Source organism: Salmo salar, chromosome 06 (genome assembly GCF_965601325.2).
Source record: "Salmo salar chromosome 06, fSalSal1, whole genome shotgun sequence".
NCBI lineage: Eukaryota > Metazoa > Chordata > Actinopteri > Salmoniformes > Salmonidae > Salmo > Salmo salar.
In genome coordinates this window covers 24,361,123-24,385,545 of record NC_138296.1, presented here as the reverse complement: position 1 = coordinate 24,385,545, position 24,423 = coordinate 24,361,123, and positions in this window count along the sequence as shown.

Here is a 24,423-nt window from a genome sequence, read left to right as displayed (position 1 = left end):
CTACTGTAACATTTCAGTGTGTTATAGTGTCTCTATCCTGTTGGTGAACTACTGTAACAGTTCAGTGTGTTATAGTGTCTCTATCCTGTTGGTTAACTACTGTAACAGTTCAATGTGTTAAAGTGTCTCTATCCTGTTGGTGAACTACTGTAACAGTTCAGTGTGTTATAGTGTCTCTAGGTGGTGAACTACTGTAACAGTTCAGTGTGTTATAGTGTCTCTTGGAGGTGAACTACTGTAACAGTTCAGTGTGTTATAGTGTCTCTAGGAGGTGAACTACTGCAACAGTTCAGTGTTGTATAGTGTCTCTAGGAGGTGAACTACTGTAACAGTTCAGTGTGTTGTAGTGTCTCTAGGAGGTGAACTACTGAAACAGTTCAGTGTGTTATAGTGTCTCTTGGAGGTGAACTACTGAAAAGTTCAGTGTGTTATAGTGTCACTAGGAGGTGAACTACTGTTACAGTTAAGTGTGTTACAGTGTCACCATCCAGGAGGTGAACTACTGTAACAGCTGTGTGTTATATTGTCTCTAGGAGGTGAACTACTGTAACAATTCTGTGTGTTATAGTGTTTCTATCCTGTTGGTGAACTACTGTAACAGTTCAGTGTGTTATAGTGTCTCTATCCTGTTGGTGAACTACTGTAACAGTTCAATGTGTTAAAGTGTCTCTATCCTGTTGGTGAACTACTGTAACAGTTCAGTGTGTTATAGTGTCTCTAGGAGGTGAACTACTGTAACAGTTCAGTGTGTTATAGTGTCTCTTGGAGGTGAACTACTGTAACAGTTCAGTGTGTTATAGTGTCTCTAGGAGATGTACTACTGTAACAGTTCAGTGTGTTCTAGTGTCTCTCTCTATGTAGTGAACTACTGTAACAGTTCAGTGTGTTCTAGTGTCTCTCTCTATGTAGTTAACTACTGTAACAGTTCAGTGTGTTATAGTTTATCTAGTAGGTGAAATACTGTAACAGTTCAGTGTGTTACAGTGCCTCTACCCTTTTGGTGAAATACTGTAACAGTTCAGTGTTTTATAGTGTCTCTTGGAGGTGAACTACTGTAACAGTTCAGTGTATTATACTGTCTCTAGGAGGTGAACTACTGTAACAGTTCAGTGTGTTATAGTGTATCTTGGAGGTGAACTACTGTAACAGTTCAGTGTGTTATAGTTTCTCTAGGAGGTGAACTACTCTAACAGTTCAGTGTGTTATAGTGTATCTTGGAGGTGAACTACTGTAACATTTCAGTGTGTTATAGTGTCTCTATCCTGTTGGTGAACTACTGTAACAGTTCAGTGTGTTATAGTGTCTCTATCCTGTTGGTTAACTACTGTAACAGTTCAATGTGTTAAAGTGTCTCTATCCTGTTGGTGAACTACTGTAACACTTCAGTGTGTTATAGTGTCTCTAGGTGGTGAACTACTGTAACAGTTCAGTGTGTTATAGTGTCTCTTGGAGGTGAACTACTGTAACAGTTCAGTGTGTTATAGTGTCTCTAGGAGGTGAACTACTGCAACAGTTCAGTGTGTTATAGTGTCTCTAGGAGGTGAACTACTGTAACAGTTCAGTGTGTTTTAGTGTCTCTAGGAGGTGAACTACTGAAACAGTTCAGTGTGTTATAGTGTCTCTTGGAGGTGAACTACTGAAAAGTTCAGTGTGTTATAGTGTCACTAGGAGGTGAACTACTGTTACAGTTAAGTGTGTTATAGTGTCACCATCCAGGAGGTGAACTACTGTAACAGCTGTGTGTTATATTGTCTCTAGGAGGTGAACTACTGTAACAATTCTGTGTGTTATAGTGTCTCCATCCTGTTGGTGAACTACTGTAACAGTACAGTGTGTTATAGTGTCACTAGGAGGTGAAACACTGTAACAGTTCAGTGTGTTATAGTGTCTCTAGGAGGTGAACTACTGTAACAGTTCAGTGTGTTATAGTGTCTCTATGCGGTGAACTACTGTAACAGTTCAGTGTGTTATAGTGTCGCTATCTTGGAGGTGAACTACTGTAACAGTTCAGTGTGTTTTAGTGTCTCTAGGAGGTGAACTACTGTATCAGTTCAGTGTGTTATAGTTTCTCTAGGAGGTGAACTACTGTAACAGTTCAGTGTGTTATAGTTTCTCTAGGAGGTGAACTACTCTAACAGTTCAGTGTGTTATAGTGTATCTTGGAGGTGAACTACTGTAACATTTCAGTGTGTTATAGTGTCTCTATCCTGTTGGTGAACTACTGTAACAGTTCAGTGTGTTATAGTGTCTCTATCCTGTTGGTGAACTACTGTAACAGTTCAATGTGTTAAAGTGTCTCTATCCTGTTGGTGAACTACTGTAACAGTTCAGTGTGTTATAGTGTCTCTAGGAGGTGAACTACTGTAACTGTTCAGTGTGTTATAGTGTCTCTTGGAGGTGAACTACTGTAACAGTTCAGTGTGTTATAGTGTCTCTAGGAGATGTACTACTGTAACAGTTCAGTGTGTTCTAGTGTCTCTCTCTATGTAGTGAACTACTGTAACAGTTCAGTGTGTTCTAGTGTCTCTCTTTTTGATGTGAACTACTGTAACAGTTCAGTGTGTTATAGTGTCTCTTGGAGGTGAACTACTGTAACAGCTCAGTGTTTTATAGTGTATCTTGGAGGTGAACTACTGTAACAGTTCAGTGTGTAATAGTGTCACCATCCAGGAGGTGAACTACTACAACAGTTAAGTGTGTAATAGTGTCACCATCCAGGAGGTGACCTACTACAACAGTTCAGTGTGTTATAGTGTCTCACTCTACGTGGTGAACTACTGTAACAGTACAGTGTGTTATAGTGTCACTAGGAGGTGAACTACTGTAACAGTTCAGTGTGTTTTAGTGAGTTTGTTATAGTGTCACTATCTAGGAGGTGAACTACTGTAACAGTTCAGTGTGATATAGTGTCACTGGGAGGTGAACTACTTTAACAGTTCAGTGTGTTTTAGTGTCACTGGGAGTAGAAATACTGTAACAGTTCAGTGTGTTATAGTGTCTCTAGGAGGTGAACTACTGTAACAGTTATGTGTGTTATAGTGTCTCAATGAGGTCAACAACTGTAACAGTTCAGTGTGTTTTTGTGTCACTAGGAGGTGAACTACTGCAACAGTTCAGTGTGTTATAGTGTCACTAGGAGGTGAACTACTGTTACAGTTACAGTGTGTTATAGTGTCACCATGCGAGGAGGTGAACTACTGTAACAGCTGTGTGTTATATTGTCTCCAGGAGGTGAACTACAGTAACAATTCTGTGTGTTATAGTGTCTCTATCCTGTTGGTGAACTACTGTAACAGTACAGTGTGTTATAGTGTCACTAGGAGGTGAAACACTGTAACAGTTCAGTGTGTTATAGTGTCTCTAGGAGGTGAACTACTGTAACAGTTCAGTGTGTTATAGTGTCTCTATGCGGTGAACTACTGTAATAGTTCAGTGTGTTATAGTGTCTCTAGGAGATGTACTACTGTAACAGTTCAGTGTGTTCTAGTGTCTCTCTCTATGTAGTGAACTACTGTAACAGTTCAGTGTGTTTTAGTGTCTCTAGGAGGTGAACTACTGAAACAGTTCAGTGTGTTATAGTGTCTCTTGGAGGTGAACTACTGAAAAGTTCAGTGTGTTATAGTGTCACTAGGAGGTGAACTACTGTTACAGTTAAGTGTGTTATAGTGTCACCATCCAGGAGGTGAACTACTGTAACAGCTGTGTGTTATATTGTCTCTAGGAGGTGAACTACTGTAACAATTCTGTGTGTTATAGTGTCTCCATCCTGTTGGTGAACTACTGTAACAGTACAGTGTGTTATAGTGTCACTAGGAGGTGAAACACTGTAACAGTTCAGTGTGTTATAGTGTCTCTAGGAGGTGAACTACTGTAACAGTTCAGTGTGTTATAGTGTCTCTATGCGGTGAACTACTGTAACAGTTCAGTGTGTTATAGTGTCGCTATCTTGGAGGAGAACTACTGTAACAGTTCAGTGTGTTTTAGTGTCTCTAGGAGGTGAACTACTGTATCAGTTCAGTGTGTTATAGTTTCTCTAGGAGGTGAACTACTGTAACAGTTCAGTGTGTTATAGTTTCTCTAGGAGGTGAACTACTCTAACAGTTCAGTGTGTTATAGTGTATCTTGGAGGTGAACTACTGTAACATTTCAGTGTGTTATAGTGTCTCTATCCTGTTGGTGAACTACTGTAACAGTTCAGTGTGTTATAGTGTCTCTATCCTGTTGGTGAACTACTGTAACAGTTCAATGTGTTAAAGTGTCTCTATCCTGTTGGTGAACTACTGTAACAGTTCAGTGTGTTATAGTGTCTCTAGGAGGTGAACTACTGTAACAGTTCAGTGTGTTATAGTGTCTCTTGGAGGTGAACTACTGTAACAGTTCAGTGTGTTATAGTGTCTCTAGGAGATGTACTACTGTAACAGTTCAGTGTGTTCTAGTGTCTATCTCTATGTACTGAACTACTGTAACAGTTCAGTGTGTTCTAGTGTCTCTCTCTTTGATGTGAACTACTGTAACAGTTCAGTGTGTTATAGTGTCTCTTGGAGGTGAACTACTGTAACAGCTCAGTGTTTTATAGTGTATCTTGGAGGTGAACTACTGTAACAGTTCAGTGTGTAATAGTGTCACCATCCAGGAGGTGAACTACTACAACAGTTAAGTGTGTAATAGTGTCACCATCCAGGAGGTGACCTACTACAACAGTTCAGTGTGTTATAGTGTCTCACTCTACGTGGTGAACTACTGTAACAGTACAGTGTGTTATAGTGTCACTAGGAGGTGAACTACTGTAACAGTTCAGTGTTGTTTAGTGAGTTTGTTATAGTGTCACTATCTAGGAGGTGAACTACTGTAACAGTTCAGTGTGATATAGTGTCACTGGGAGGTGAACTACTTTAACAGTTCAGTGTGTTTTAGTGTCACTAGGAGTAGAAATACTGTAACAGTTCAGTGTGTTATAGTGTCTCTAGGAGGTGAACTACTGTAACAGTTATGTGTGTTATAGTGTCTCAATGAGGTCAACAACTGTAACAGTTCAGTGTGTTTTTGTGTCACTAGGAGGTGAACTACTGCAACAGTTCAGTGTGTTATAGTGTCACTAGGAGGTGAACTACTGTAACAGTTCAGTGTGTTTTAGTGTCTCGAGGATGTGAACTACTGAAACAGTTCAGTGTGTTATAGTGTCTCTTGGAGGTGAACTACTGAAAAGTTCAGTGTGTTATAGTGTCACTAGGAGGTGAACTACTGTTACAGTTAAGTGTGTTATAGTGTCACCATCCAGGAGGTGAACTACTGTAACAGCTGTGTGTTATATTGTCTCCAGGAGGTGAACTACAGTAACAATTCTGTGTGTTATAGTGTCTCTATCCTGTTGGTGAACTACTGTAACAGTACAGTGTGTTATAGTGTCACTAGGAGGTGAAACACTGTAACAGTTTAGTGTGTTATAGTGTCTCTAGGAGGTGAACTACTGTAACAGTTCAGTGTGTTATAGTGTCTCTATGCGGTGAACTACTGTAATAGTTCAGTGTGTTATAGTGTCTCTAGGAGATGTACTACTGTAACAGTTCAGTGTGTTCTAGTGTCTCTCTCTATGTAGTGAACTACTGTAACAGTTCAGTGTGTTTTAGTGTCTCTAGGAGGTGAACTACTGAAACAGTTCAGTGTGTTATAGTGTCTCTTGGAGGTGAACTACTGAAAAGTTCAGTGTGTTATAGTGTCACTAGGAGGTGAACTACTGTTACAGTTAAGTGTGTTATAGTGTCACCATCCAGGAGGTGAACTACTGTAACAGCTGTGTGTTATATTGTCTCTAGGAGGTGAACTACTGTAACAATTCTGTGTGTTATAGTGTCTCCATCCTGTTGGTGAACTACTGTAACAGTACAGTGTGTTATAGTGTCACTAGGAGGTGAAACACTGTAACAGTTCAGTGTGTTATAGTGTCTCTAGGAGGTGAACTACTGTAACAGTTCAGTGTGTTATAGTGTCTCTATGCGGTGAACTACTGTAACAGTTCAGTGTGTTATAGTGTCGCTATCTTGGAGGAGAACTACTGTAACAGTTCAGTGTGTTTTAGTGTCTCTAGGAGGTGAACTACTGTATCAGTTCAGTGTGTTATAGTTTCTCTAGGAGGTGAACTACTGTAACAGTTCAGTGTGTTATAGTTTCTCTAGGAGGTGAACTACTCTAACAGTTCAGTGTGTTATAGTGTATCTTGGAGGTGAACTACTGTAACATTTCAGTGTGTTATAGTGTCTCTATCCTGTTGGTGAACTACTGTAACAGTTCAGTGTGTTATAGTGTCTCTATCCTGTTGGTGAACTACTGTAACAGTTCAATGTGTTAAAGTGTCTCTATCCTGTTGGTGAACTACTGTAACAGTTCAGTGTGTTATAGTGTCTCTAGGAGGTGAACTACTGTAACAGTTCAGTGTGTTATAGTGTCTCTTGGAGGTGAACTACTGTAACAGTTCAGTGTGTTATAGTGTCTCTAGGAGATGTACTACTGTAACAGTTCAGTGTGTTCTAGTGTCTCTCTCTATGTACTGAACTACTGTAACAGTTCAGTGTGTTCTAGTGTCTCTCTCTTTGATGTGAACTACTGTAACAGTTCAGTGTGTTATAGTGTCTCTTGGAGGTGAACTACTGTAACAGCTCAGTGTTTTATAGTGTATCTTGGAGGTGAACTACTGTAACAGTTCAGTGTGTAATAGTGTCACCATCCAGGAGGTGAACTACTACAACAGTTAAGTGTGTAATAGTGTCACCATCCAGGAGGTGACCTACTACAACAGTTCAGTGTGTTATAGTGTCTCACTCTACGTGGTGAACTACTGTAACAGTACAGTGTGTTATAGTGTCACTAGGAGGTGAACTACTGTAACAGTTCAGTGTGTTTTAGTGAGTTTGTTATAGTGTCACTATCTAGGAGGTGAACTACTGTAACAGTTCAGTGTGATATAGTGTCACTGGGAGGTGAACTACTTTAACAGTTCAGTGTGTTTTAGTGTCACTAGGAGTAGAAATACTGTAACAGTTCAGTGTGCTATAGTGTCTCTAGGAGGTGAACTACTGTAACAGTTATGTGTGTTATAGTGTCTCAATGAGGTCAACAACTGTAACAGTTCAGTGTGTTTTTGTGTCACTAGGAGGTGAACTACTGCAACAGTTCAGTGTGTTATAGTGTCACTAGGAGGTGAACTACTGTAACAGTTCAGTGTGTTTTAGTGTCTCGAGGAGGTGAACTACTGAAACAGTTCAGTGTGTTATAGTGTCTCTTGGAGGTGAACTACTGAAAAGTTCAGTGTGTTATAGTGTCACTAGGAGGTGAACTACTGTTACAGTTAAGTGTGTTATAGTGTCACCATGCAGGAGGTGAACTACTGTAACAGCTGTGTGTTATATTGTCTCCAGGAGGTGAACTACAGTAACAATTCTGTGTGTTATAGTGTCTCTATCCTGTTGGTGAACTACTGTAACAGTACAGTGTGTTATAGTGTCACTAGGAGGTGAAACACTGTAACAGTTCAGTGTGTTATAGTGTCTCTAGGAGGTGAACTACTGTAACAGTTCAGTGTGTTATAGTGTCTCTATGCGGTGAACTACTGTAATAGTTCAGTGTGTTATAGTGTCTCTAGGAGATGTACTACTGTAACAGTTCAGTGTGTTCTAGTGTCTCTCTCTATGTAGTGAACTACTGTAACAGTTCAGTGTGTTTTAGTGTCTCTAGGAGGTGAACTACTGAAACAGTTCAGTGTGTTATAGTGTCTCTTGGAGGTGAACTACTGAAAAGTTCAGTGTGTTATAGTGTCACTAGGAGGTGAACTACTGTTACAGTTAAGTGTGTTATAGTGTCACCATCCAGGAGGTGAACTACTGTAACAGCTGTGTGTTATATTGTCTCTAGGAGGTGAACTACTGTAACAATTCTGTGTGTTATAGTGTCTCCATCCTGTTGGTGAACTACTGTAACAGTACAGTGTGTTATAGTGTCACTAGGAGGTGAAACACTGTAACAGTTCAGTGTGTTATAGTGTCTCTAGGAGGTGAACTACTGTAACAGTTCAGTGTGTTATAGTGTCTCTATGCGGTGAACTACTGTAACAGTTCAGTGTGTTATAGTGTCGCTATCTTGGAGGAGAACTACTGTAACAGTTCAGTGTGTTTTAGTGTCTCTAGGAGGTGAACTACTGTATCAGTTCAGTGTGTTATAGTTTCTCTAGGAGGTGAACTACTGTAACAGTTCAGTGTGTTATAGTTTCTCTAGGAGGTGAACTACTCTAACAGTTCAGTGTGTTATAGTGTATCTTGGAGGTGAACTACTGTAACATTTCAGTGTGTTATAGTGTCTCTATCCTGTTGGTGAACTACTGTAACAGTTCAGTGTGTTATAGTGTCTCTATCCTGTTGGTGAACTACTGTAACAGTTCAATGTGTTAAAGTGTCTCTATCCTGTTGGTGAACTACTGTAACAGTTCAGTGTGTTATAGTGTCTCTAGGAGGTGAAATACTGTAACAGTTCAGTGTGTTATAGTGTCTCTTGGAGGTGAACTACTGTAACAGTTCAGTGTGTTATAGTGTCTCTAGGAGATGTACTACTGTAACAGTTCAGTGTGTTCTAGTGTCTATCTCTATGTACTGAACTACTGTAACAGTTCAGTGTGTTCTAGTGTCTCTCTCTTTGATGTGAACTACTGTAACAGTTCAGTGTGTTATAGTGTCTCTTGGAGGTGAACTACTGTAACAGCTCAGTGTTTTATAGTGTATCTTGGAGGTGAACTACTGTAACAGTTCAGTGTGTAATAGTGTCACCATCCAGGAGGTGAACTACTACAACAGTTAAGTGTGTAATAGTGTCACCATCCAGGAGGTGACCTACTACAACAGTTCAGTGTGTTATAGTGTCTCACTCTACGTGGTGAACTACTGTAACAGTACAGTGTGTTATAGTGTCACTAGGAGGTGAACTACTGTAACAGTTCAGTGTTGTTTAGTGAGTTTGTTATAGTGTCACTATCTAGGAGGTGAACTACTGTAACAGTTCAGTGTGATATAGTGTCACTGGGAGGTGAACTACTTTAACAGTTCAGTGTGTTTTAGTGTCACTAGGAGTAGAAATACTGTAACAGTTCAGTGTGTTATAGTGTCTCTAGGAGGTGAACTACTGTAACAGTTATGTGTGTTATAGTGTCTCAATGAGGTCAACAACTGTAACAGTTCAGTGTGTTTTTGTGTCACTAGGAGGTGAACTACTGCAACAGTTCAGTGTGTTATAGTGTCACTAGGAGGTGAACTACTGTAACAGTTCAGTGTGTTTTAGTGTCTCGAGGATGTGAACTACTGAAACAGTTCAGTGTGTTATAGTGTCTCTTGGAGGTGAACTACTGTAACAGTTATGTGTGTTATAGTGTCTCAATGAGGTCAACAACTGTAACAGTTCAGTGTGTTTTTGTGTCACTAGGAGGTGAACTACTGCAACAGTTCAGTGTGTTATAGTGTCACTAGGAGGTGAACTACTGTAACAGTTCAGTGTGTTTTAGTGTCTCGAGGATGTGAACTACTGAAACAGTTCAGTGTGTTATAGTGTCTCTTGGAGGTGAACTACTGAAAAGTTCAGTGTGTTATAGTGTCACTAGGAGGTGAACTACTGTTACAGTTAAGTGTGTTATAGTGTCACCATCCAGGAGGTGAACTACTGTAACAGCTGTGTGTTATATTGTCTCCAGGAGGTGAACTACAGTAACAATTCTGTGTGTTATAGTGTCTCTATCCTGTTGGTGAACTACTGTAACAGTACAGTGTGTTATAGTGTCACTAGGAGGTGAAACACTGTAACAGTTTAGTGTGTTATAGTGTCTCTAGGAGGTGAACTACTGTAACAGTTCAGTGTGTTATAGTGTCTCTATGCGGTGAACTACTGTAATAGTTCAGTGTGTTATAGTGTCTCTAGGAGATGTACTACTGTAACAGTTCAGTGTGTTCTAGTGTCTCTCTCTATGTAGTGAACTACTGTAACAGTTCAGTGTGTTTTAGTGTCTCTAGGAGGTGAACTACTGAAACAGTTCAGTGTGTTATAGTGTCTCTTGGAGGTGAACTACTGAAAAGTTCAGTGTGTTATAGTGTCACTAGGAGGTGAACTACTGTTACAGTTAAGTGTGTTATAGTGTCACCATCCAGGAGGTGAACTACTGTAACAGCTGTGTGTTATATTGTCTCTAGGAGGTGAACTACTGTAACAATTCTGTGTGTTATAGTGTCTCCATCCTGTTGGTGAACTACTGTAACAGTACAGTGTGTTATAGTGTCACTAGGAGGTGAAACACTGTAACAGTTCAGTGTGTTATAGTGTCTCTAGGAGGTGAACTACTGTAACAGTTCAGTGTGTTATAGTGTCTCTATGCGGTGAACTACTGTAACAGTTCAGTGTGTTATAGTGTCGCTATCTTGGAGGAGAACTACTGTAACAGTTCAGTGTGTTTTAGTGTCTCTAGGAGGTGAACTACTGTATCAGTTCAGTGTGTTATAGTTTCTCTAGGAGGTGAACTACTGTAACAGTTCAGTGTGTTATAGTTTCTCTAGGAGGTGAACTACTCTAACAGTTCAGTGTGTTATAGTGTATCTTGGAGGTGAACTACTGTAACATTTCAGTGTGTTATAGTGTCTCTATCCTGTTGGTGAACTACTGTAACAGTTCAGTGTGTTATAGTGTCTCTATCCTGTTGGTGAACTACTGTAACAGTTCAATGTGTTAAAGTGTCTCTATCCTGTTGGTGAACTACTGTAACAGTTCAGTGTGTTATAGTGTCTCTAGGAGGTGAACTACTGTAACAGTTCAGTGTGTTATAGTGTCTCTTGGAGGTGAACTACTGTAACAGTTCAGTGTGTTATAGTGTCTCTAGGAGATGTACTACTGTAACAGTTCAGTGTGTTCTAGTGTCTCTCTCTATGTACTGAACTACTGTAACAGTTCAGTGTGTTCTAGTGTCTCTCTCTTTGATGTGAACTACTGTAACAGTTCAGTGTGTTATAGTGTCTCTTGGAGGTGAACTACTGTAACAGCTCAGTGTTTTATAGTGTATCTTGGAGGTGAACTACTGTAACAGTTCAGTGTGTAATAGTGTCACCATCCAGGAGGTGAACTACTACAACAGTTATGTGTGTAATAGTGTCACCATCCAGGAGGTGACCTACTACAACAGTTCAGTGTGTTATAGTGTCTCACTCTACGTGGTGAACTACTGTAACAGTACAGTGTGTTATAGTGTCACTAGGAGGTGAACTACTGTAACAGTTCATTGTGTTTTAGTGAGTTTGTTATAGTGTCACTATCTAGGAGGTGAACTACTGTAACAGTTCAGTGTGATATAGTGTCACTGGGAGGTGAACTACTTTAACAGTTCAGTGTGTTTTAGTGTCACTAGGAGTAGAAATACTGTAACAGTTCAGTGTGTTATAGTGTCTCTAGGAGGTGAACTACTGTAACAGTTATGTGTGTTATAGTGTCTCAATGAGGTCAACAACTGTAACAGTTCAGTGTGTTTTTGTGTCACTAGGAGGTGAACTACTGCAACAGTTCAGTGTGTTATAGTGTCACTAGGAGGTGAACTACTGTAACAGTTCAGTGTGTTTTAGTGTCTCGAGGATGTGAACTACTGAAACAGTTCAGTGTGTTATAGTGTCTCTTGGAGGTGAACTACTGTAACAGTTATGTGTGTTATAGTGTCTCAATGAGGTCAACAACTGTAACAGTTCAGTGTGTTTTTGTGTCACTAGGAGGTGAACTACTGCAACAGTTCAGTGTGTTATAGTGTCACTAGGAGGTGAACTACTGTAACAGTTCAGTGTGTTTTAGTGTCTCGAGGATGTGAACTACTGAAACAGTTCAGTGTGTTATAGTGTCTCTTGGAGGTGAACTACTGAAAAGTTCAGTGTGTTATAGTGTCACTAGGAGGTGAACTACTGTTACAGTTAAGTATGTTATAGTGTCACCATCCAGGAGGTGAACTACTGTAACAGCTGTGTGTTATATTGTCTCCAGGAGGTGAACTACAGTAACAATTCTGTGTGTTATAGTGTCTCTATCCTGTTGGTGAACTACTGTAACAGTACAGTGTGTTATAGTGTCACTAGGAGGTGAAACACTGTAACAGTTTAGTGTGTTATAGTGTCTCTAGGAGGTGAACTACTGTAACAGTTCAGTGTGTTATAGTGTCTCTATGCGGTGAACTACTGTAATAGTTCAGTGTGTTATAGTGTCTCTAGGAGATGTACTACTGTAACAGTTCAGTGTGTTCTAGTGTCTCTCTCTATGTAGTGAACTACTGTAACAGTTCAGTGTGTTCTAGTGTCTCTCTCTATGTAGTGAACTACTGTAACAGTTCAGTGTGTTCTAGTGTCTCTCTCTATGTAGTGAACTACTGTAACAGTTCAGTGTGTTCTAGTGTCTCTCTCTATGTAGTGAACTACTGTAACAGTTCAGTGTGTTATAGTTTATCTAGTAGGTGAAATACTGTAACAGTTCAGTGTGTTAAAGTGGCTCTCTCTTTGATGTGAACTACTGTAACATTTCAGTGTGTTATAGTGTCTTTATCCAAGAGGTGAACGACTGTAACAATTCTGTGTATTACAGTGTCTCTAGGAGGTGAACTACTGTAACAGTTCAGTGTGTTATAGTGTCTCTATCCTGTTGGTGAACTACTGTAACAGTACAGTGTGTTATAGTGTCACTAGGAGGTGAAACACTGTAACAGTTCAGTGTGTTATAGTGTCTCTAGGAGGTGAACTACTGTAACAGTTCAGTGTGTTATAGTGTCTCTATGCGGTGAACTACTGTAACAGTTCAGTGTGTTATAGTGTCTCTAGGAGATGTACTACTGTAACAGTTCAGTGTGTTCTAGTGTCTCTCTCTATGTAGTGAACTACTGTAACAGTTCAGTGTGTTCTAGTGTCTCTCTCTATGTAGTGAACTACTGTAACAGTTCAGTGTGTTATAGTTTATCTAGTAGGTGAAATACTGTAACAGTTCAGTGTGTTACAGTGCCTCTACCCTTTTGGTGAAATACTGTAACAGTTCAGTGTTTTATAGTGTCTCTTGGAGGTGAACTACTGTAACAGTTCAGTGTATTATACTGTCTCTAGGAGGTAAACTACTGTAACAGTTCAGTGTGTTATAGTGTATCTTGGAGGTGAACTACTGTAACAGTTCAGTGTGTTATAGTGTCGCTATCTTGGAGGTGAACTACTGTAACAGTTCAGTGTGTTTTAGTGTCTCTAGGAGGTGAACTACTGTATCAGTTCAGTGTGTTATAGTTTCTCTAGGAGGTGAACTACTGTAACAGTTCAGTGTGTTATAGTTTCTCTAGGAGGTGAACTACTCTAACAGTTCAGTGTGTTATAGTGTATCTTGGAGGTGAACTACTCTAACAGTTCAGTGTGTTATAGTGTATCTTGGAGGTGAACTACTGTAACATTTCAGTGTGTTATAGTGTCTCTATCCTGTTGGTGAACTACTGTAACAGTTCAGTGTGTTATAGTGTCTCTATCCTGTTGGTGAACTTCTGTAACAGTTCAATGTGTTAAAGTGTCTCTATCCTGTTGGCGAACTACTGTAACAGTTCAGTGTGTTATAGTGTCTCTAAGAGGTGAACTACTGTAACAGTTCAGTGTGTTATAGTGTCTCTTGGAGGTGAACTACTGTAACAGTTCAGTGTGTTATAGTGTCTCTAGGAGATGTACTACTGTAACAGTTCAGTGTGTTCTAGTGTCTCTCTCTATGTAGTGAACTACTGTAACAGTTCAGTGTGTTCTAGTGTCTCTCTCTAATTAGTGAACTACTGTAACAGTTCAGTGTGTTCTAGTGTCTCTCTCTATGTAGTGAACTACTTTAACAGTTCAGTGTGTTATAGTTTATCTCGTAGGTGAAATACTGTAACAGTTCAGTGTGTTACAGTGCCTCTAACCTTTTGGTGAAATACTGTAACAGTTCAGTGTTTTATAGTGTCTCTTGGAGGTGAACTACTGTAACAGTTCAGTGTATTATACTGTCTCTAGGAGGTGAACTACTGTAACAGTTCAGTGTGTTATAGTGTATCTTGGAGGTGAACTACTGTAACAGTTCAGTGTGTTATAGTGTCGCTATCTTGGAGGTGAACTACTGTAACAGTTCAGTGTGTTTTAGTGTCTCTAGGAGGTGAACTACTGTATCAGTTCAGTGTGTTATAGTTTCTCTAGGAGGTGAACTACTGTAACAGTTCAGTGTGTTATAGTTTCTCTAGGAGGTGAACTACTCTAACAGTTCAGTGTGTTATAGTGTATCTTGGAGGTGAACTACTGTAACATTACAGTGTGTTATAGTGTCTCTATCCTGTTGGTGAACTACTGTAACAGTTCAGTGTGTTATAGTGTCTCTATCCTGTTGGTGAACTACTGTAACAGTTCAATGTGTTAGTTTCTCTATCCTGTTGGTGAACTACTGTAACAGTTCAATGTGTTAAAGTGTCTCTATCCTGTTGGTGAACTACTGTAACAGTTCAGTGTGTTATAGTGTCTCTAAGAGGTGAACTACTGTAACAGTTCAGTGTGTTATAGTGTCTCTTGGAGGTGAACTACTGTAACAGTTCAGTGTGTTATAGTGTCTCTAGGAGATGTACTACTGTAACAGTTCAGTGTGTTCTAGTGTCTCTCTCTATGTAGTGAACTACTGTAACAGTTCAGTGTGTTCTAGTGTCTCTCTCTAATTAGTGAACTACTGTAACAGTTCAGTGTGTTCTAGTGTCTCTCTCTATGTAGTGAACTACTTTAACAGTTCAGTGTGTTATAGTTTATCTCGTAGGTGAAATACTGTAACAGTTCAGTGTGTTACAGTGCCTCTACCCTTTTGGTGAAATACTGTAACAGTTCAGTGTTTTATAGTGTCTCTATGCGGTGAACTACTGTAACAGTTCAGTGTGTTATAGTGTCGCTATCTTGGAGGTGAACTACTGTAACAGTTCAGTGTGTTTTAGTGTCTCTAGGAGGTGAACTACTGTATCAGTTCAGTGTGTTATAGTGTCACCATCCAGGAGGTGAACTACTGTAACAGCTGTGTGTTATATTGTCTCTAGGAGGTGAACTACTGTAACAATTCTGTGTGTTATAGTGTCTCCATCCTGTTGGTGAACTACTGTAACAGTACAGTGTGTTATAGTGTCACTAGGAGGTGAAACACTGTAACAGTTCAGTGTGTTATAGTGTCTCTAGGAGGTGAACTACTGTAACAGTTCAGTGTGTTATAGTGTCTCTATGCGGTGAACTACTGTAACAGTTCAGTGTGTTATAGTGTCGCTATCTTGGAGGTGAACTACTGTAACAGTTCAGTGTGTTTTAGTGTCTCTAGGAGGTGAACTACTGTATCAGTTCAGTGTGTTATAGTTTCTCTAGGAGGTGAACTACTGTAACAGTTCAGTGTGTTATAGTTTCTCTAGGAGGTGAACTACTCTAACAGTTCAGTGTGTTATAGTGTATCTTGGAGGTGAACTACTGTAACATTTCAGTGTGTTATAGTGTCTCTATCCTGTTGGTGAACTACTGTAACAGTTCAGTGTGTTATAGTGTCTCTATCCTGTTGGTGAACTACTGTAACAGTTCAATGTGTTAAAGTGTCTCTATCCTGTTGGTGAACTACTGTAACAGTTCAGTGTGTTATAGTGTCTCTAGGAGGTGAACTACTGTAACAGTTCAGTGTGTTATAGTGTCTCTTGGAGGTGAACTACTGTAACAGTTCAGTGTGTTATAGTGTCTCTAGGAGATGTACTACTGTAACAGTTCAGTGTGTTCTAGTGTCTCTCTCTATGTAGTGAACTACTGTAACAGTTCAGTGTGTTCTAGTGTCTCTCTCTTTGATGTGAACTACTGTAACAGTTCAGTGTGTTATAGTGTCTCTTGGAGGTGAACTACTGTAACAGCTCAGTGTTTTATAGTGTATCTTGGAGGTGAACTACTGTAACAGTTCAGTGTGTAATAGTGTCACCATCCAGGAGGTGAACTACTACAACAGCTCAGTGTGTTATAGTGTCTCACTCTACGTGGTGAACTACTGTAACAGTACAGTGTGTTATAGTGTCACTAGGAGGTGAACTACTGTAACAGTTCAGTGTGTTTTAGTGAGTTTGTTATAGTGTCACTATCTAGGAGGTGAACTACTGTAACAGTTCAGTGTGATATAGTGTCACTGGGAGGTGAACTACTTTAACAGTTCAGTGTGTTTTAGTGTCACTAGGAGTAGAAATACTGTAACAGTTCAGTGTGTTATAGTGTCACTAGGAGGTGAACTACTGTAACAGTTCAGTGTGTTTTAGTGAGTTTGTTATAGTGTCACTATCTAGGAGGTGAACTACTGTAACAGTTCAGTGTGATATAGTGTCACTGGGAGGTGAACTACTTTAACAGTTCAGTGTGTTTTCGTGTCACTAGGAGTAGAAATACTGTAACAGTTCAGTGTGTTATAGTGTCCCTAGGAGGTGAACTACTGTAACAGTTATGTGTGTTATAGTGTCTCAATGAGGTCAACAACTGTAACAGTTCAGTGTGTTTTTGTGTCACTAGGAGGTGAACTACTGCAACAGTTCAGTGTGTTATAGTGTCACTAGGAGGTGAACTACTGTAACAGTTCAGTGTGTTTTAGTGTCTCGAGGATGTGAACTACTGAAACAGTTCAGTGTGTTATAGTGTCTCTTGGAGGTGAACTACTGAAAAGTTCAGTGTGTTATAGTGTCACTAGGAGGTGAACTACTGTTACAGTTAAGTGTGTTATAGTGTCACCATCCAGGAGGTGAACTACTGTAACAGCTGTGTGTTATATTGTCTCCAGGAGGTGAACTACAGTAACAATTCTGTGTGTTATAGTGTCTCTATCCTGTTGGTGAACTACTGTAACAGTACAGTGTGTTATAGTGTCACTAGGAGGTGAAACACTGTAACAGTTTAGTGTGTTATAGTGTCTCTAGGAGGTGAACTACTGTAACAGTTCAGTGTGTTATAGTGTCTCTATGCGGTGAACTACTGTAATAGTTCAGTGTGTTATAGTGTCTCTAGGAGATGTACTACTGTAACAGTTCAGTGTGTTCTAGTGTCTCTCTCTATGTAGTGAACTACTGTAACAGTTCAGTGTGTTCTAGTGTCTCTCTCTATGTAGTGAACTACTGTAACAGTTCAGTGTGTTCTAGTGTCTCTCTCTATGTAGTGAACTACTGTAACAGTTCAGTGTGTTCTAGTGTCTCTCTCTATGTAGTGAACTACTGTAACAGTTCAGTGTGTTATAGTTTATCTAGTAGGTGAAATACTGTAACAGTTCAGTGTGTTAAAGTGGCTCTCTCTTTGATGTGAACTACTGTAACATTTCAGTGTGTTATAGTGTCTTTATCCAAGAGGTGAACGACTGTAACAATTCTGTGTATTACAGTGTCTCTAGGAGGTGAACTACTGTAACAGTTCAGTGTGTTATAGTGTCTCTATCCTGTTGGTGAACTACTGTAACAGTACAGTGTGTTATAGTGTCATTAGGAGGTGAAACACTGTAACAGTTCAGTGTGTTATAGTGTCTCTAGGAGGTGAACTACTGTAACAGTTCAGTGTGTTATAGTGTCTCTATGCGGTGAACTACTGTAACAGTTCAGTGTGTTATAGTGTCTCTAGGAGATGTACTACTGTAACAGTTCAGTGTGTTCTAGTGTCTCTCTCTATGTAGTGAACTACTGTAACAGTTCAGTGTGTTCTAGTGTCTCTCTCTATGTAGTGAACTACTGTAACAGTTCAGTGTGTTATAGTTTATCTAGTAGGTGAAATACTGTAACAGTTCAGTGTGTTACAGTGCCTCTACCCTTTTGGTGAAATACTGTAACAGTTCAGTGTTTTATAGTGTCTCTTGGAGGTGAACTACTGTAACAGTCAGTGTATTATACTGTCTCTAGGAGGTAAACTACTGTAACAGTTCAGTGTGTTATAGTGTATCTTGGAGGTGAACTACTGTAACAGTTCAGTGTGTTATAGTGTCGCTATCTTGGAGGTGAACTACTGTAACAGTTCAGTGTGTTTTAGTGTCTCTAGGAGGTGAACTACTGTATCAGTTCAGTGTGTTATAGTTTCTCTAGGAGGTGAACTACTGTAACAGTTCAGTGTGTTATAGTTTCTCTAGGAGGTGAACTACTCTAACAGTTCAGTGTGTTATAGTGTATCTTGGAGGTGAACTACTCTAACAGTTCAGTGTGTTATAGTGTATCTTGGAGGTGAACTACTGTAACATTTCAGTGTGTTATAGTGTCTCTATCCTGTTGGTGAACTACTGTAACAGTTCAGTGTGTTATAGTGTCTCTATCCTGTTGGTGAACTTCTGTAACAGTTCAATGTGTTAAAGTGTCTCTATCCTGTTGGCGAACTACTGTAACAGTTCAGTGTGTTATAGTGTCTCTAAGAGGTGAACTACTGTAACAGTTCAGTGTGTTATAGTGTCTCTTGGAGGTGAACTACTGTAACAGTTCAGTGTGTTATAGTGTCTCTAGGAGATGTACTACTGTAACAGTTCAGTGTGTTCTAGTGTCTCTCTCTATGTAGTGAACTACTGTAACAGTTCAGTGTGTTCTAGTGTCTCTCTCTAATTAGTGAACTACTGTAACAGTTCAGTGTGTTCTAGTGTCTCTCTCTATGTAGTGAACTACTTTAACAGTTCAGTGTGTTATAGTTTATCTCGTAGGTGAAATACTGTAACAGTTCAGTGTGTTACAGTGCCTCTACCCTTTTGGTGAAATACTGTAACAGTTCAGTGTTTTATAGTGTCTCTTGGAGGTGAACTACTGTAACAGTTCAGTGTATTATACTGTCTCTAGGAGGTGAACTACTGTAACAGTTCAGTGTGTTATAGTGTATCTTGGAGGTGAACTACTGTAACAGTTCAGTGTGTTATAGTGTCGCTATCTTGGAGGTGAACTACTGTAACAGTTCAGTGTGTTTTAGTGTCTCTAGGAGGTGAACTACTGTATCAGTTCAGTGTGTTATAGTTTCTCTAGGAGGTGAACTACTGTAACAGTTCAGTGTGTTATAGTTTCTCTAGGAGGTGAACTACTCTAACAGTTCAGTGTGTTATAGTGTATCTTGGAGGTGAACTACTGTAACATTACAGTGTGTTATAGTGTCTCTATCCTGTTGGTGAACTACTGTAACAGTTCAGTGTGTTATAGTGTCTCTATCCTGTTGGTGAACTACTGTAACAGTTCAATGTGTTAGTGTCTCTATCCTGTTGGTGAACTACTGTAACAGTTCAATGTGTTAAAGTGTCTCTATCCTGTTGGCGAACTACTGTAACAGTTCAGTGTGTTATAGTGTCTCTAAGAGGTGAACTACTGTAACAGTTCAGTGTGTTATAGTGTCTCTTGGAGGTGAACTACTGTAACAGTTCAGTGTGTTATAGTGTCTCTAGGAGATGTACTACTGTAACAGTTCAGTGTGTTCTAGTGTCTCTCTCTATGTAGTGAACTACTGTAACAGTTCAGTGTGTTCTAGTGTCTCTCTCTAATTAGTGAACTACTGTAACAGTTCAGTGTGTTCTAGTGTCTCTCTCTATGTAGTGAACTACTTTAACAGTTCAGTGTGTTATAGTTTATCTCGTAGGTGAAATACTGTAACAGTTCAGTGTGTTACAGTGCCTCTACCCTTTTGGTGAAATACTGTAACAGTTCAGTGTTTTATAGTGTCTCTTGGAGGTGAACTACTGTAACAGTTCAGTGTATTATACTGTCTCTAGGAGGTGAACTACTGTAACAGTTCAGTGTGTTATAGTGTATCTTGGAGGTGAACTACTGTAACAGTTCAGTGTGTTATAGTGTCGCTATCTTGGAGGTGAACTACTGTAACAGTTCAGTGTGTTTTAGTGTCTCTAGGAGGTGAACTACTGTATCAGTTCAGTGTGTTATAGTTTCTCTAGGAGGTGAACTACTGTAACAGTTCAGTGTGTTATAGTTTCTCTAGGAGGTGAACTACTCTAACAGTTCAGTGTGTTATAGTGTATCTTGGAGGTGAACTACTGTAACATTTCAGTGTGTTATAGTGTCTCTATCCTGTTGGTGAACTACTGTAACAGTTCAGTGTGTTATAGTGTCTCTATCCTGTTGGTTAACTACTGTAACAGTTCAATGTGTTAAAGTGTCTCTATCCTGTTGGTGAACTACTGTAACAGTTCAGTGTGTTATAGTGTCTCTAGGTGGTGAACTACTGTAACAGTTCAGTGTGTTATAGTGTCTCTTGGAGGTGAACTACTGTAACAGTTCAGTGTGTTATAGTGTCTCTAGGAGGTGAACTACTGCAACAGTTCAGTGTGTTATAGTGTCTCTAGGAGGTGAACTACTGTAACAGTTCAGTGTGTTTTAGTGTCTCTAGGAGGTGAACTACTGAAACAGTTCAGTGTGTTATAGTGTCTCTTGGAGGTGAACTACTGAAAAGTTCAGTGTGTTATAGTGTCACTAGGAGGTGAACTACTGTTACAGTTAAGTGTGTTATAGTGTCACCATCCAGGAGGTGAACTACTGTAACAGCTGTGTGTTATATTGTCTCTAGGAGGTGAACTACTGTAACAATTCTGTGTGTTATAGTGTCTCCATCCTGTTGGTGAACTACTGTAACAGTACAGTGTGTTATAGTGTCACTAGGAGGTGAAACACTGTAACAGTTCAGTGTGTTATAGTGTCTCTAGGAGGTGAACTACTGTAACAGTTCAGTGTGGTATAGTGTCTCTATGCGGTGAACTACTGTAACAGTTCAGTGTGTTATAGTGTCGCTATCTTGGAGGTGAACTACTGTAACAGTTCAGTGTGTTTTAGTGTCTCTAGGAGGTGAACTACTGTATCAGTTCAGTGTGTTATAGTTTCTCTAGGAGGTGAACTACTGTAACAGTTCAGTGTGTTATAGTTTCTCTAGGAGGTGAACTACTCTAACAGTTCAGTGTGTTATAGTGTATCTTGGAGGTGAACTACTGTAACATTTCAGTGTGTTATAGTGTCTCTATCCTGTTGGTGAACTACTGTAACAGTTCAGTGTGTTATAGTGTCTCTATCCTGTTGGTGAACTACTGTAACAGTTCAATGTGTTAAAGTGTCTCTATCCTGTTGGTGAACTACTGTAACAGTTCAGTGTGTTATAGTGTCTCTAGGAGGTGAACTACTGTAACAGTTCAGTGTGTTATAGTGTCTCTTGGAGGTGAACTACTGTAACAGTTCAGTGTGTTATAGTGTCTCTAGGAGATGTACTACTGTAACAGTTCAGTGTGTTCTAGTGTCTCTCTCTATGTAGTGAAGTACTGTAACAGTTCAGTGTGTTCTAGTGTCTCTCTCTTTGATGTGAACTACTGTAACAGTTCAGTGTGTTATAGTGTCTCTTGGAGGTGAACTACTGTAACAGCTCAGTGTTTTATAGTGTATCTTGGAGGTGAACTACTGTAACAGTTCAGTGTGTAATAGTGTCACCATCCAGGAGGTGAACTACTACAACAGCTCAGTGTGTTATAGTGTCTCACTCTACGTGGTGAACTACTCTAACAGTACAGTGTGTTATAGTGTCACTAGGAGGTGAACTACTGTAACAGTTCAGTGTGTTTTAGTGAGTTTGTTATAGTGTCACTATCTAGGAGGTGAACTACTGTAACAGTTCAGTGTGATATAGTGTCACTGGGAGGTGAACTACTTTAACAGTTCAGTGTGTTTTAGTGTCACTAGGAGTAGAAATACTGTAACAGTTCAGTGTGTTATAGTGTCACTAGGAGGTGAACTACTGTAACAGTTCAGTGTGTTTTAGTGAGTTTGTTATAGTGTCACTATCTAGGAGGTGAACTACTGTAACAGTTCAGTGTGATATAGTGTCACTGGGAGGTGAACTACTTTAACAGTTCAGTGTGTTTTAGTGTCACTAGGAGTAGAAATACTGTAACAGTTCAGTGTGTTATAGTGTCCCTAGGAGGTGAACTACTGTAACAGTTATGTGTGTTATAGTGTCTCAATGAGGTCAACAACTGTAACAGTTCAGTGTGTTTTTGTGTCACTAGGAGGTGAACTACTGCAACAATTCAGTGTGTTATAGTGTCACTAGGAGGTGAACTACTGTAACAGTTCAGTGTGTTTTAGTGTCTCGAGGAGGTGAACTACTGAAACAGTTCAGTGTGTTATAGTGTCTCTTGGAGGTGAACTACTGAAAAGTTCAGTGTGTTATAGTGTCACTAGGAGGTGAACTACTGTTACAGTTAAGTGTGTTATAGTGTCACCATCCAGGAGGTGAACTACTGTAACAGCTGTGTGTTATATTGTCTCCAGGAGGTGAACTACAGTAACAATTCTGTGTGTTATAGTGTCTCTATCCTGTTGGTGAACTACTGTAACAGTACAGTGTGTTATAGTGTCACTAGGAGGTGAAACACTGTAACAGTTCAGTGTGTTATAGTGTCTCTAGGAGGTGAACTACTTTAACAGTTCAGTGTGTTATAGTGTCTCTATGCGGTGAACTAATGTAATAGTTCAGTGTGTTATAGTGTCTCTAGGAGATGTACTACTGTAACAGTTCAGTGTCTTCTAGTGTCTCTCTCTATGTAGTGAACTACTGTAACAGTTCAGTGTGTTCTAGTGTCTCTCTCTATGTAGTGAACTACTGTAACAGTTCAGTGTGTTCTAGTGTCTCTCTCTATGTAGTGAACTACTGTAACAGTTCAGTGTGTTCTAGTGTCTCTCTCTATGTAGTGAACTACTGTAACAGTTCAGTGTGTTATAGTTTATCTAGTAGGTGAAATACTGTAACAGTTCAGTGTGTTAAAGTGGCTCTCTCTTTGATGTGAACTACTGTAACATTTCAGTGTGTTATAGTGTCTTTATCCAAGAGGTGAACGACTGTAACAATTCTGTGTATTACAGTGTCTCTAGGAGGTGAACTACTGTAACAGTTCAGTGTGTTATAGTGTCTCTATCCTGTTGGTGAACTACTGTAACAGTACAGTGTGTTATAGTGTCACTAGGAGGTGAAACACTGTAACAGTTCAGTGTGTTATAGTGTCTCTAGGAGGTGAACTACTGTAACAGTTCAGTGTGTTATAGTGTCTCTATGCGGTGAACTACTGTAACAGTTCAGTGTGTTATAGTGTCTCTAGGAGATGTACTACTGTAACAGTTCAGTGTGTTCTAGTGTCTCTCTCTATGTAGTGAACTACTGTAACAGTTCAGTGTGTTCTAGTGTCTCTCTCTATGTAGTGAACTACTGTAACAGTTCAGTGTGTTATAGTTTATCTAGTAGGTGAAATACTGTAACAGTTCAGTGTGTTACAGTGCCTCTACCCTTTTGGTGAAATACTGTAACAGTTCAGTGTTTTATAGTGTCTCTTGGAGGTGAACTACTGTAACAGTTCAGTGTATTATACTGTCTCTAGGAGGTAAACTACTGTAACAGTTCAGTGTGTTATAGTGTATCTTGGAGGTGAACTACTGTAACAGTTCAGTGTGTTATAGTGTCGCTATCTTGGAGGTGAACTACTGTAACAGTTCAGTGTGTTTTAGTGTCTCTAGGAGGTGAACTACTGTATCAGTTCAGTGTGTTATAGTTTCTCTAGGAGGTGAACTACTGTAACAGTTCAGTGTGTTATAGTTTCTCTAGCAGGTGAACTACTCTAACAGTTCAGTGTGTTATAGTGTATCTTGGAGGTGAACTACTCTAACAGTTCAGTGTGTTATAGTGTATCTTGGAGGTGAACTACTGTAACATTTCAGTGTGTTATAGTGTCTCTATCCTGTTGGTGAACTACTGTAACAGTTCAGTGTGTTATAGTGTCTCTATCCTGTTGGTGAACTACTGTAACAGTTCAATGTGTTAAAGTGTCTCTATCCTGTTGGCGAACTACTGTAACAGTTCAGTGTGTTATAGTGTCTCTAAGAGGTGAACTACTGTAACAGTTCAGTGTGTTATAGTGTCTCTTGGAGGTGAACTACTGTAACAGTTCAGTGTGTTATAGTGTCTCTAGGAGATGTACTACTGTAACAGTTCAGTGTGTTCTAGTGTCTCTCTCTATGTAGTGAACTACTGTAACAGTTCAGTGTGTTCTAGTGTCTCTCTCTAATTAGTGAACTACTGTAACAGTTCAGTGTGTTCTAGTGTCTCTCTCTATGTAGTGAACTACTTTAACAGTTCAGTGTGTTATAGTTTATCTCGTAGGTGAAATACTGTAACAGTTCAGTGTGTTACAGTGCCTCTACCCTTTTGGTGAAATACTGTAACAGTTCAGTGTTTTATAGTGTCTCTTGGAGGTGAACTACTGTAACAGTTCAGTGTATTATACTGTCTCTAGTAGGTGAACTACTGTAACAGTTCAGTGTGTTATAGTGTATCTTGGAGGTGAACTACTGTAACAGTTCAGTGTGTTATAGTGTCGCTA